This window comes from Mustela erminea, chromosome 15 (genome assembly GCF_009829155.1).
Source record: "Mustela erminea isolate mMusErm1 chromosome 15, mMusErm1.Pri, whole genome shotgun sequence".
In the NCBI taxonomy this organism is placed as follows: domain Eukaryota; kingdom Metazoa; phylum Chordata; class Mammalia; order Carnivora; family Mustelidae; genus Mustela; species Mustela erminea.
Genome location: NC_045628.1, coordinates 8,167,622 through 8,179,845, shown reverse-complemented (window position 1 = coordinate 8,179,845; position 12,224 = coordinate 8,167,622).

Genomic DNA, 12,224 nt, shown 5'->3' with positions numbered 1-12,224 from the left:
ACAACAGGGGCATCTGGATGGCTCCGTGGGTTAAGGCTCTGCCGTGAGCTCGGGTCATGATCCTAGTGTCCTGGGATCGAGCCCCACATCCGCAGGGAGCCTGCTTCCTCCTCTCTCTCTGCCTGCCTCTCTGCCTACTTGTGATCTCTGTCTGTCAAATAAATAAATAAAATCTTAAAAAAAAGAAAAGAAATTACAACAAATATCCTACTGTTGTATTAATCACTTGGACAGTATTCTGTTACTCTAACTTGAAATGTTTTGGTAACAAGTTTGTTAACAGAATGGAAATGGAAGTTGGAAACATGGGTACTCCATGGCCCGCTGCATTGTTTGTTTTGTTGATATACTCAAATTGTGTGACCAAGTACCTTGCAGCTTTTGACTGTCTCCTGAGAGCAGAGCATAGATTCAGGGTACCTGGTGATATCCCTGTCCCTTGATTTGAATGTGGTGATTTTTTTTTTTTTTTTCAGAATATATACTGAGATTGTTTATCAGAGAGGTTTTTTTTTTTATTTTTTTGCTTGAAATCTGGGGCATTCGTATGTTATGCTATTAATATGTCACGCTACTAATTATGCTACTAGACAGTGAACCAAGACCTTCCATTCACTTCCTCCTTCTTACAATCCATCTTCCTCAAAAAATCAAGAATGCTTTGATCCTAAAAACTGTCATACTTTTCTTGTTACCAGAAGCAGATCTAGAGCTAGTTGGAGCCTAACAAGTAGTCACAAATGAGGTAAATTGCATATATCCAAGATCAACTGTATGTATACATGAGCAAGTGTTTCGTTGTGAGTTTTGGATAACTTGATTCATATTTTTCATCTTTTATGTTTTCCCATTGACGAACATTTTATTAGGGGCATTACCTGGTTATTTTATTTTTGTGCATTCACTAAGAATAATTCAGCCTTTATTTTATCTTGAATTGCGTAATATGACGGATAACATCTGATACAAACACATGACTCCATATGCAACCAGAGAGACATGAGGACTGTGTAAGGTTCTGTTTGGTTGGAATGTTTCATGGTCAGTCAGTTGGGTAAACAGACAATGAAGTACTTTCAACTATGGGTTCTGATGACCATCGCTGAAGGGAAGTAACATTGCACACATTTTTTTTTTTTAAAGATTTTTATTTATTTATTTGACAGAGAGAGATCACAAGTAGGCAGAGAGGCAGGCAGAGAGAGGAAAGGAAGCAGGCTCCCTGCCGAGCAGAGAGCCCGATGCGGGGCTTGATCCCAAGACCCCGGGACCATGACCTGGGCTGAAGGCAGAGGCTTAACCCACTGAGCCACCCAGGCGCCCCACATTGCACACATTCTATATGTTATGTGGAAATGCCATTTGTTTCAATTATGCATTTGACAAAGTCTAATGCAACAGATTTTTTCAAAGAATGCCTAGAAGATGTTTTCTGATAATTTTTTTAAAAAGCCTGAACCTAAGTGCATCAGTAAATGAATTACACTTGTATGAGTCATAGCAATGGACCACTCTAGACATTGCAACAATCTAGACACAATCCATTGATTGTGAGGGTGATCACTGAGATTTACTAAAGCACAAGTTCAAACTCATTAAGAGAAAATAAAGTAAAATACACATTACCCAATTTTGCTTTGCCTCCAAACAAATGATCTTTCAAAGCCCTAAATAAGGAGGGTTTTCTGTTGGTAACTAACTCATTAAGAACCAACATACAATTAAGGTATGATTGTCACATACATAATTTTGTTAAAATTATTTATTATTCAGACCAGCCTTTCTTCCTCTCCTTTAAAAAAAACCCTGTTATTCACAGGGTGTAGCATTCAAGACCTAAGCAAAATAACAAACCCCAAAATAACCCTTTCCATGTTTCTGTACTATTTTTTTCATGTTTGTGAAGGTGTGTGTGTCAATGTGTGTATATAGGTAAGGGGATGGGGTGAACTGATGAAGGGTAGTGTTTAGGAATAACGTTATTCATATTGTGATAGCTAAAAAAAAAAAAAGGGTGATGTATAGATGGAAGAAAAGTGTCAAGCAGCTGACTTTGAAAAGCAATGTGGTTCCCGAGGAATGTCATTTGAGCACACCTACCTCCATCAGAGCAGGCACAGGTACAACTGAACCATTGCTTTGTGACTTCTCATCTTTTAGACACCATGAACAGTATAAAATAAAGTGGGAGACTGAGTTCTCTTCTGCAAGAAGCTTTCAATGGGATAATTTGTTTTCATTAAAACACACAAGAAGTGGGGCGCCTGGTGGCTCAGCCAGTTAAGCGTCTGCTTTCGGCTCAGGTCATGATCCCAGGGTCCTGGGATCAAGCCCTGCATCAGGGTTCCTGCTCACTGGGGAGCCTGTTTCTCCCTCTCCTCCTGGCTTCTCCTTATCCTCATGGCTTGGCTCACTATCTCTGTCTCTCTCACAAATAAATAAATTTAAAAAATCTTTAAAAACATAAATAAAACACAAAAAACAAGAGAGGGAGTGTGTATACAATAAGGTGCTAGACCACATGGGATAAATGATTACTGTGCCAAGAGTTGAGGAATGGGGGTGGGGGTCTGTACGCTAAATCTTCTCAAATTTCAGGAAACTGGCATCCTATTGCCACAATCTCTACCAATTTTATGAAGTTATGAGTATATCAACGTATAATCTCTTCATTTACTTTTCAATAATCCATGTCATTTAAAATACAGTCTACTTTATAGGAATAAACATGACACACTAAGGTAGAAGATAAATAATACATTTGTGGAAATCAAGTTAAAGTGTATGGCATAAAATAGCTTGATTTGGCCCCAGAAATGAACCTGCAAGGAAATGCATACTGTGTGGTTCAACAGAGTTATTACACTTGGGTGGGGCCCTGGATAGACAGGGCTCTGTGACGACTTTTTTTTTTGTTACCAGAATCCACTGGGCTTTCATCTTTCCGTTATATTTTCAAAGGAACTCTACTTTTAACAAATACAAAATAAGTAAAACTATACCAAGAAAACTCTCCAAACCGTTCCACCATATACACTGGTTATATAAAATGTGGCACAGATCCTCCTGCAAATTAGTCTGTGATTATGAGGTGAAGTGTACACACTGTGTAGTGTGAAGGGAATTTCTGCACTTCACAGTTAAAAACAAATTTCACAAAAAATGAAATGGAATCTTTCCAAGGTGACAAATTGTGAGATCCTTTTTTTAGCAAGTAGGAGCCATTTTCTTTTCCTTCTGAGATTTTTTCCAAAGTGCTTACACATCATTTTGTGGTTTGGGACAAATTCTGTGCCAAATGTTTGAGAAATTCTGCTGTCACACATCCTTTATAGCTATTAATTCCTCTTTTCAAAGTTGGAGGTCTTGGGAACAGTCATATCTTTACAAATTCCTATCCCTGCTCCTCTGGGTCCGTTTGAGTTCTGACCACCACTATTTCCTTCACTATTTCTGCTGGGATTTAAGACATCATTAAAATAAATGTTTGTGTATGTGGATATGTACATATGCCACAAACCTTCACAGAATATATAATCCTATAAAGTCTACGAATTCAAATACTGTATTAAATGCAAGCTAGTTTAGTTTCCTAGTAATATAGTTAGGGTTTCTGCTGCTGGTGCTTTATCATTTGGAGCCTCACAGTTCATGTGCAAAATACAAACATGTGGGGCTGTTTTAATCCTCTAAAAAAAATCTTACTATTTAATTATACCAGATACCTAAAATCTTTCTTCCAATGGGAATGTTTTCATATTTACAGATATTTTAGGACTGTTGTTTTAACACGGGTCTGGTTTATCATAGCAAGCTTGTAGGATAGTCGTATATGTCCATGTATGTATTCAGACTCCCATGACAGAGTTCTAGAAAAGCGTTTGCCTTTGAAACTTCTTTAAGCACATGCATTACCATACTTCTTTTTTTTTTCTTTTAAAGATTTATGGATTTACTCATTTGAAAGAGAGAGAGAACGAGCAGGTAGGAGAGAGAGAAGCAGGCTCCTACTGAGCAGGGAACCCGATGTGGGGCTCGATCCCAGGAACCTGAGATCATGACCTGAGCCAAAGGCAGACGCTTAACCCACTAAGCCACCCAGGCGCCCCCACCGTACTTTATTTTCTTAAGAAAAAAACCCCAGCTACCAATAGGGCTTACATTTGTCATTGATATTAAATAAAAGTAAAACTTTTTGAAAACTAATATTTCTTAAATCAGTATCTATTTCCTAAATGTAAACATTTTAAAACCTCTATTTAAAACATGTCTAATTTTGTTCAGAATCTATTGTTTCTCAAGGTAATACATTTGCCATTTTCTGCTTATAATTCTACTGCCCAAAGTACTGATATTTAGGATGTTAAACATCTCACTAGATCCTAAATTTCTTATAGATCTGATCATAGGCAGTAGAGGTAGTCAGTGATTCACGTCTGTAACCAGGGGGCTCTGATCCTCAATCCCTGAAGAAATCTATGCCATGTTATTCCATGTGTTTCTGCCTATTCTATATAAATCCAATCTCCAGGTGCTCTTTTGAGGTAAAAATTGAATTAATTTATTTTAATGTAACATTTCTATCATGTTTTGTGTCAGCAATTCAAGATAATTTTAGTGTCTTGTTTTTTAATTGTCAAGAAAAAATTAATCATGGAACTAGCATGGCTACTTAAAATAAATTTTCACAAATCAAAGTAGTAAAACATTGTGTTAATATTGAAATCAAATGCCACAGTTCTATGGAGATACAAAGTTAAGGGGCAAATGTGATGTAAATTTGCAAGATAAGAATCAGAATTTTGAGCTGTTCTTTGAACAAATAAGGGTCATTAGCAGGTTGATCAGGGAAATGGTGAAATCAGTATTAGGTACCAAGTTGAAAATATACTAGCTGCATGGAGAGCACATCACAGCCAGTGTCTCCGACCCCGCGTCGACAGTGGGCAGCTGACACTCCATCTCATGTCCAACCTGACCCACTGAGACAGAGGAGGTAGCAAAAGGCAAGCCATCTCAATAGTGGGAGTTCTAAGAACTTACGGATGGAAAGTATCATCATAAACCTGTCAGATTAAAGGCACCTGGGTGGCTCGGTCGGTTGAGCATCAGACTCTTAATTTCAGCTCAGGTCCTGACTTCAGGGTCATGAGATCAAGCCCCATGTTGGGCTCTGTGTAGAGTTTGCTTAAGATTCTCTCGTTCCCTTTGCCTCTCCCACCTCTCTGAACCTCCTGCTCACATGCTCTCTCTCTCTTTCAAAGAAATTAATTAATTAAACTTGTCAGATTAATTACATGTGTATCTGATAATATGAAGGCTCCTGCTAATTAGCCCTGGAACTACATTTAGATAATACCTGTTTGTGTTCAAGTACAGGTTCCTTCTTAGAGCTAGGCATGACCCATCACTAGAGTACTCCTGGGGCCATTAGTAACAATAACCCTATTAAAGGAGCTCACAAAGCATTGGTGATGGTCTCATTATTTGGAGTTCTTGAGAAAATCTTGCTGGAGAAGCTTTTGAAGGACACAGTTGCTATAAGCAACCTTATTCATGAGGTCACCCTAATTAGGCAACTCTGAGGGAAAATGATGTTTGAATGTTTACAAGTGTCCATGAAACACTAAAAAAAAAAAAAAAAAAAAAAAAAAAAAAAACCCGAAAACAAAAAAAAAAAAAAAAAAAAAAAAAGAACAGGGGAAACATTAAAGTGTCTCTTCAGCTTATGTTTCAAAAAAGCAGATGTGAGACCAGAATACATAACACAAACAAGTGTTTGTGAGCATGATGCCATAAATAAATATGATTGTTAAAGACAGAAAAAAAGAAAACACAGCATGTCTTGCTATAGAAGATGAAGGACTATAGTTGTCACCATGATATTGTCTACTTCGAGTTATTCTTATAATCCTACAGTACTCAATTGTTTGAAAAGACCCGAGTTTAAACATAAATGTTGACCTTAAAATTCATTACCAGAATGATCTAATTTTACATGTGAAAATTCTCAGAAGAGCTCTGAGGTGCTTGGGCTGAACTCACTTGAGATAAATCACAAATATTGGAAGCATTCAGAGAGAACAATGAAGGATACTGTGGTTTTCTAGGAGAAACTATGAAAAAGAGATTAACAATCCCCCGTAGTGAGTCTAGGTGATTTGCCGTATCCTCTCAACAATGTCTGAAATTAGAAAGGGATAGCATTTTATTGGAGGGTGTGGTTGGTAAAGCCTGAATAAAGTTCAAAACCTTTGGAAGAAATCAACGTCCATTGTCATTTAGTTAATAAGTATTCATTGTCCTCTTCTTACATGAAATATTTTGCAAGATACAAAAGATACAAAAATAAGTGAGATATAGCCCCTAAAGGAAAGCACAATTTAGTAGGAAAACACCTGAAAACAGAAATTATATTCAATAGTGGTTTGGAGGCTATGGCATTGATACTTACTATGCTAGCTGGTGACTCTAGGTCACACCATTTTCTAGATGTCCTCTAAGTACTCCATTTCAATGCTCCTAACTGCCTCATAGCATAAACAGAGAACTTTAGGTTCAGGGGCAAGAAATACCTCTGTCCCTTGACTTAAATACCACCAGGGAGGTGCACCTCGATGGCTCCTTTGGCTCAGGTCATGATCCCAGGGTCCTGGGATAGAGTCCTACATCAGAGTCCTTGCTCAGCCTGGACATGGCTTCTTCCTCCACCTGCTGCTCCCCCTGCTTGTGCTCACTCTTTCTCTCTCTTTCTGACAAATAAATGGAATTTTATAAATACATACATACATACATCCATACAGCCAAGGAGCCTTACATTAGAAAATTAAAACTCAGGCCAGAACTGAAATGAGGAGATAGACTTATTGAACATATTTTTTCCCCTGGGATCCAAAAGATAACCAGCTGGAGAAAAAAATCCATAGGATTTATGAGGCTTCATCAAAAGAAGCACAGCCTGGATTTCAGGTGGAAGTGGAGGAGAGTACCGCCAGAGTGTGGTCCAGATGCTGTTGGCAGCAGCCAGGACATCTTTATACAATGTAACACAGAAGTACAATTCTTACTCACTACTGTACCTCCAGGTCACACTCGGTGAACTTAACTCACAGTCAGAAGATGCTTAATACATGACTGTAGGATTAGTGGATGAATGCCCAGAGGTTGTCATGCTGTACACATCTCTGGAAGATGGGCTTACTGAAAAATATTCATTTCCTCCCTGAGAATTAGTTTTTTTATTTCTTACTTAAAAAAATTAATTCAAGTATAATTTACATGCAGTATTATATTAGTTGTAAGTGTACAGTACAATGGTTCAACAATTCTATACATTTCCCAGTGCTTATCAAGACAGTGTATTCAATTTTCCCCATCCCCCACCTCCCCTTTGGCAACCACCAGTTTGTTCTCTGTATTTCAGAGTCTGTTTTATTTTTTGTCTCTTTCTTCTTTGTTTATTCATTTGTTTTGTTTCTTAAATTTGACTTCTTTAAGATTTTTGCTATTACTATATCTCAGTATTGAGTACTGCTTTCCCTTTATTAAACAGCAATCTTTGTTTTAAATCTATTAGCCTGGAGATTTAAAAACTTATTTTGTTAAGTTCTGAAAATATGAATGTGGTATTTCTTTCTACTAAAAATACTGAGCAAAGAAAGTGTGAAAATAGAAAACATATGATGTATATGATATACATTTGTAAATTTCAATTTTTATTGATTTCTACTATGATCTATTTTATTTTCTTTCTTCTGCTTACTTTGGGCTTAATTTAATCCTGTGTTTTCATTTCTTAAGGAAGAAGCTGGGGTAATTTGAGATATTTCATTTTTCTAATTTTTTTCTATACTGTTGATCGACCTTTTATCATTATTGAAAGGTGATTTTCCTGGTTTATCTGGGAAAATGTACTCTAACCACACAAGCTATTAAAAGAAGAAGGAAGAGGCCGAAAAATAGGCTACTGCCAAGGAATGTGAGCTGAACTTGACACATTGTTTCTGGATTTGAAGATGGTCAGAAGGGCCAGGAGCCAAGAAACGGGAACAACTTCTAGAAGCCAGAAAACACAAGGAAACAGCTTCCATTCAAAAACCTCTGGAGGGAAAGCAGCCCTTCTAACACCTGGATTTAAACCCAGTAGAGAGAATGTTGGGCCTCTGACATATAAAGCTGTGAGATAACAACCAATGCGTTCAGGAAACCACCAAGTCTGTGGTACTTTGTTATGACAGCAATAGAACCTAACCAAAGCTGGTCATCAAGTTTACTGATTTTTTCCTTTGCCGTGTTTAATCTGCCATCAATCTCATCCACAGCGTGTTTCCTCCCAGATATTGTCATTTCCAGCTCAGAAGTTCAATTTGGGTCTTTTTATATCTCCATGATAGTATTGAAATATTTATTCCTTCCTCTACCTTCTTGACCATATGAGATACAGCAGTAAAAGCTGTTTAATGTTCTTGTCTTCTAATTCTGTTGTTTCTGTTGTTCCTGGATCTGTTTTAATTGAATGACTTTTATGCCCATTATAGGTGATCCTTTCCTCCCTTTGTGTACACCCTGTGACTTTTGACTGGGTGCTGAACAAGGGGAACACATTGTGATTCTGCCTCATTTTTATGTTCCTCATACTCTAGGGCTTGGCGTTAGATGGGTTACATTACCTGGGAAGAGCTTGGTTCTTTTATATCTTCCTTTAAGACTTTATTACATAGAACCAGATCTGCATTTTCTATGGAATTAAGGTTTCTCTCTCCGGGGGGAAAAACCTTCTCAGGATCCTCACCGATGGCCTCTCACTAACGTTAATTACTCTGCCCATCAGGTACAGGTACAACCTCTTGCTCTGTTTCAGCTCCAGGAACTGTTCTTTTTAATTCTTTCAGGCATTTCTTGATCTGGTCTCAGATAGTGTCCTCACATGCACACATTGATCAACAGTAGTCAACCGAATTCTTGAGGGAGACTCTCTGAAGAGATCTAAAGTTTCTTCTCTAGGAAGATTTCTTGTCTGTCATGCTGCCCTTAGAACTCTGTCTGTCTTGGCTATGCTGAATGCCAGATATTGGCCCCTGGAGTCCTGGCTCTGACTGTGTCTCCCTTCCCTGTACTGTGGGCTGGAAACTTCCTCCAAGTAGCAAGTGGGACCAGTCTCCTGGTTCTCCTTGTCTATGTCCCCTTTCCTGGTTCTCAGAAACCACTGTCTTTCCTTGCCTAGCATCTAAAGTCTCGAGGGATCTTGTTTCACGTATTTTGTTTTAATATTTAGTTGTTGCAAGTGGGACGAGGAATCTGTGCTGTTTCTTTCTTTTTTTTTTTTTTTTTAAGATTTTATTTATTTATTTGACAGAGAGAAATCACAAGTAGACGGAGAGGCAGGCACAGAGAGAGAGAGGGGGAAGCAGGCTCCCCGCCGAGCAGAGAGTCCGATGTGGGACTGGATCCCAGGACCCTGAGATCATGACCCGAGCCGAAGGCAGCGACTTAACCCACTGAGCCACCCAGGTGCCCCCTGTGCTGTTTCTATATCCTGATTGGAAGTAGAGGTCTCACTTGACATTCTGGTGTGCATCTTCTCAAACCTTCTTCGACATATTTATACTTATACATACACATCTTTGTTTCTCAGATTGTTCTTGATGTATAAAATATAACAAGCACATTTTTTTAAAGTTCTTTATATATTTTACCCAGAATATGACTATCTTTTTTCATACATATCTTTGTACATTTGGTTATTCCCTTAAGATAAATTGTGACTAAGTTAATATTTTTAATGCATTTGTACAAGTGGTCAAATAAGTCCCACCAACAAATATAATGTCCCTCCTTTTCTATGCCATTGTGCAAATCAGATTTTTAAAAAATATCTTCTGATACCAAAAAAACTTCAGTTTTTTAAATCAATCTTTGTCTTAATATAAGAAATTAAAAACACCAAGTTCAATGTTATTGAGATACAATAGCAGTGATCACAACATATCTGTCCACTCAGACTTCAAGGTATTCCAAAGTTGTTTACTAGATGGGTATTCCAAAGTTGTTTACTAGATGTGAAAAAGAAAAGAAAAATATAATTAAAATGCCACTAAAATTAAAGAGGAGTAAGAGCATACTTATTAAGACAAACACCAAGTAATGTATGGAATTGTCAAATCATTATAACGTGCACCCCAAACTGACATAACATTATATGTTAATTACACTTAAATAAAAAATAAAGATTTAAAAAAATAAAAGAAAAGACCTTTCTAATTATGTTGGTAGTTTATTTTATTTGATCCTATTTTTGACCATTATTCTAATTTCCAGCATTTATGTTAGCTTCAACTTTAATTTCAATTTTTAAAAATGTTACTGAAGTGAAACTGAAGAACATGTTCATGTGTAGTTCTTTGTGAATTGTCTATTTGTATCTTCATTTATTTCTATTAGCTCTCATCCTTTTCTTAATGATTTGTCAAATCTCTTTTTATTTTAAGCATAATTCCCAATATAATATTTGTTAAAGTAATGTGCCAAATTTGGTTTTGGTTTTTGTGTTTTAAGCAACTATTTCATTTAAAAAATATTGTTAGCTCTATCAAATTTTTATTTATGTTAAAGCCTTTGCTCAGAATGCCATTCAATATTTTCCATCAGCTAAATAGATATGCGCTTATTTTTAATTTTTATTTTATCTAACTGTAATTTTACACTTATTGCTATAATTCAGTGAAACTTGTTTCTTGATACATAATGTAGGATGAAGATCTAATTTTATTTTTTCTGTGTGATTAATCAAGTGTTCCCCTGTTTTAATATATATGTATATAAAACATTTAATATAGTATAATTTAATATAATCAATTATATTATATTTCTGTGTGTTTGAGTAATGAGGCATACCTAGTTATAATTTACCAGAATTGCATATAATATCGATATCAAAGAATAAATTTTAATTAGGCAAAATAATAGTAGTATCTAGCACATAGAGAGAGAAGCATATAGACTTTTCAATTCATGTGGATGAGTTGCTCTATTCATGTGTTACACTGACACATCATATAAGATCTACACCTCGCATTCAAGGATTTTGTATTGCTGTTTATAACTGGAAACAGCATGCTACTCCTTCCTTTACAATCTCTGGATTAGTGCTTTCCTTATGTCTTGGACCAATACAATCTCTGTAACTATGCTCAGATGCCTGAGAGCAACAGAGTTAAGTGTGGTGAACAGGGTGAAAGTCTGAGATTCATTTGGCTAAAGCCAGGTCTGCAAATCTGTAGACGAAGATGCATGCTAATGAGATGTTTCAGATACCATCATTACTCATTGTTTTAAGGAAGATTCTCTGGACAGATTTAATGATGCAGATAAGCAAAATACCTCATTTGTACACTTCATTATTAATAAAATGGAATCTTTGACTCAAAGAACACGTTTGTTCTTATTTAAATAACTTCTACTTTGTATCAGAAGTAGACCTAATTTGAACAGCAATGTAATTGGTTTATGTTCCCATGTATGTTATTTTTTGTATTAAAACATAATATTCTGAGATAAGGTTTATAGAATTCACCAGTCAAAGGAATCTATGGAAAAATAATGATAATGAAGCTTGGTAATGATAAGAACATTTAAATATAGATTATTCAAAAATATTTCTGTGGTATATTTTACTGATTAAAGACATGAAGCATATGAAAATTGTCCTACATCTTTTTCCTAATTTCCGCTCCTTTCCCACATACCCCTGGCCCCTTTTCTTGCTTCCCACCTCCTCCTGACTAATAATACGAAATGAAGGGATTGGAGCAACATACTGGTGTTTCATTGAACTATCAGGTGTCAGTGGCCAATTCACCTCTAGCCCTCTCAATAGATGGTGTGCTTTGGTATTTGTTTTGAAATTTCCTAGTTAGTGTCCATTTTTTTTTGAGATGCATGTATGATTTTGTGTGCATGTGTTTGGTTTTTGACAGCCTGTTCTAGGACTGAGGTTGCACTGCTTATTTTTCCTATTCTGAAACCTTGAGGTATGACAGCATGTAGTGAAATCATTGTGATAAAGTGCACAGTTACGATGTTTTAAACACTTACACTGTGTATAACCACGTTTCTAATCGTGGGCACAAAATAGGACTCTTCAAGTAGCCTATTCTGATTTTGTCCTATTAATTTCTTTTGAAAATTTCATATTCTATTTTTAAATATTTCAATGGCTTGCTTAT